Source organism: Lucilia sericata, unplaced genomic scaffold, assembly GCF_015586225.1.
Source record: "Lucilia sericata isolate MDLA Ls3-8-SP2 unplaced genomic scaffold, ASM1558622v1 Contig003492F_arrow, whole genome shotgun sequence".
Lineage (NCBI taxonomy): Eukaryota > Metazoa > Arthropoda > Insecta > Diptera > Calliphoridae > Lucilia > Lucilia sericata.
The window spans coordinates 27,501-30,180 of NW_023996900.1; positions in this window are offsets into that span (position 1 = coordinate 27,501).

Below are 2,680 nucleotides of genomic sequence, written 5' to 3' on the forward strand. Positions count from 1 at the left end.
TATCTATCTATCTATCTAGGATCAACTTCTTTCTCAGTTATGTATACAAACAGTTCTTTACACTTCAAATTATGACATCAAACTGATCTTATTGTCATTATAATTGCTGTATACGATCAAAGTTCCCTCTCTATAAACACGATGTCTACGCATAAAACTCGTATAAAAATACTGCGCTGTTATTGGTTGATCAAATCACGAACTTTTAAAGAAATGCCCGTTTTGTATGCTCCAACAGGTGTTTAGTTGTAGGTATGTTTTACAAATGAAAAACGACGATTAACACGAGCGCGTATTTTATGTTGTTCTTGTTATTTTTTTCCTATATTTCAAAGTATTTGTCGATGGCACACAGATACGTAGAGTAAAGCGTTAATCGATCAATGAGTTTGATATAGTTTTTTTTTTTTTTTCGAGTTGCGAGCTGTTTATTATTTGTTTTGTGAATATAACCGTAACGTAAAGTGTTAAAATTCTTCAGACGGTTTCTGTTGGTCTAAGATCAATGTTCAAGACGTGATTTTTTGCGCGAAAAAAATTGTTATAAAATAGAAATTAAACAAAAATTTACGATAATATTTGAAAGTTTGACAAAATTTCAAAAAAAAAAATAAAGGAAATTTTATGAAAAAGTGTATTATTATATTTAAAAAAAATATATTGTTTTTAAATTAAAAATAAAAATATAATATAAAATTAATTGAAAATACACACAAATAATTAAAATCACAATTATAGACTTATGAACTAATTAAAGATTTACGTCAATAGTTTTAATGACAATTTATATGACATTATTATCAAATAAATTAAATTGCTTATATTGCTAAAGGAGTGTAATTTATATATCAATAAATCTTTATATTATTTTGATTAAATTAACAATATAAATTGTTTATCTAGTTTCAAAAATACAAATGATCATTTTTATCCTGGATTCATTGTCAAAATAACGGTAAATATGAAGGATATTAAATAATTAATTAAAAAAAAAAAAATTATAATTTATAGATTTTTTGTAATTTTTTTATTTTCCACACATAAATGAATTTTAAAATTTTAGACTGGTCTACAGTCAAGACTTTAAACTCATCTATAGTCAACTATATTGACTGATCTATAGTAAATTTCACAGAATGGTCTATAGTCAAGGCTATAAACTGGTCTATAGTCTATGCTGGTCTATAATCGAGTCTATAAACTGACACATAATAAAAATTATAAAGCAGTCCTAACCATATAATAGTCTACTGTCTTTACTATAAATTAGTCTCTTGCCTTGACTATAAAATAGACTATCAAATAGTTTATAGTCTTGATTATAGAATAGTCTATAGTCTTGGCTATGGAACAGTCTATACTCTTGACTATAAAACAGTCTATAGTCTTGACTATGGAACAGACTATACTCTTGACTATAGAACAGTCTATAGTCTTGATTATAGAACAGTCTACAGTCTTAACTGTAGAACATTCTATAGTCTTGACTATAGCATAGTCTATAGTCTTGACTATAGAATAGTCTATAGTCTTGACTATAGAACAGTATAGTCTTGATAATAGAACAGTCTATGGTCTTGACTATAGAATAGTCTATAGTCTTGACTATAGAACAGTCTATAGTCTTGAGTATAGAACAGTCTATAGTCTTGACTATAGAACAGTCTATAGTCTTGACTATAGAACAGTTTATAGTCTTGACTATAGAACAGTCTGTAGTCTTGATTATAGAACAGTCTACAGTCTTAACTATAGAACATTCTATAGTCTTGACTATAGAATAGTCTATAGTCTTGACTATAGAATAGTCTATAGTCTTGACTATAGAACAGTGTATAGTCTTGACTATAGAACAGTCTATGGTCTTGACTATAGAACAGTCTATAGTCTTGACTATAGAACAGCTTATAGTCTTGACTATAGAACAGTCTATAGTCTTGACTATAGAACAGTTTATAGTCTTGACTATAGAACAGTCTATAGTCTTGAGTATAGAACAGTCTATAGTCTTGACTATAGAACAGTCTATAGTCTTGAGTATAGAACAGTCTATAGTCTTGACTATAGAATAGTCTATGGTCTTGACTATAGAACAGTCTATGGTCTTGACTATAGAACAGTCTATAGTCTTGACTATAGAACAGTCTATAGTCTTGACTATAGAAAAATCTATAGTCTTGACTATGGAACAGTCTATAGTCTTAACAATGGAACAGTCTATAGTCTTGACTGTAGAACAGTCTATAGTCTTGACTATAGAACAGTCTATATTCTTGACTATAGAACAGCCTATAGTCTTGACTATAGAACAGTCTATAGTCTTGACTATAGAACAGTCTATAGTCTTGACTATAGAACAGTCTATAGTCTTGACTATAGAACAGTCTATAGTCTTGACTATAGAACAGTCTATAGTCTTGACTATAGAACAGTCTATAGTCTTGACTATAGAACAGTCTATAGTCTTGACTATAGAACAGTCTATGGTCTTGACTATAGAACAGTCTTGACTATAGAAGAGTCTATAGTCTTGACTATAGAACAGTCTATAGTCTTGACTATAGAACAGTCTATAGTCTTGACTATAGAACAGTCTATGTCTTGACTATAGAACAGTCTATAGTCTTGACTATAGAACAGTCTATAGTCTTGAGTATAGAACAGTCTATAGTCTTGAGTA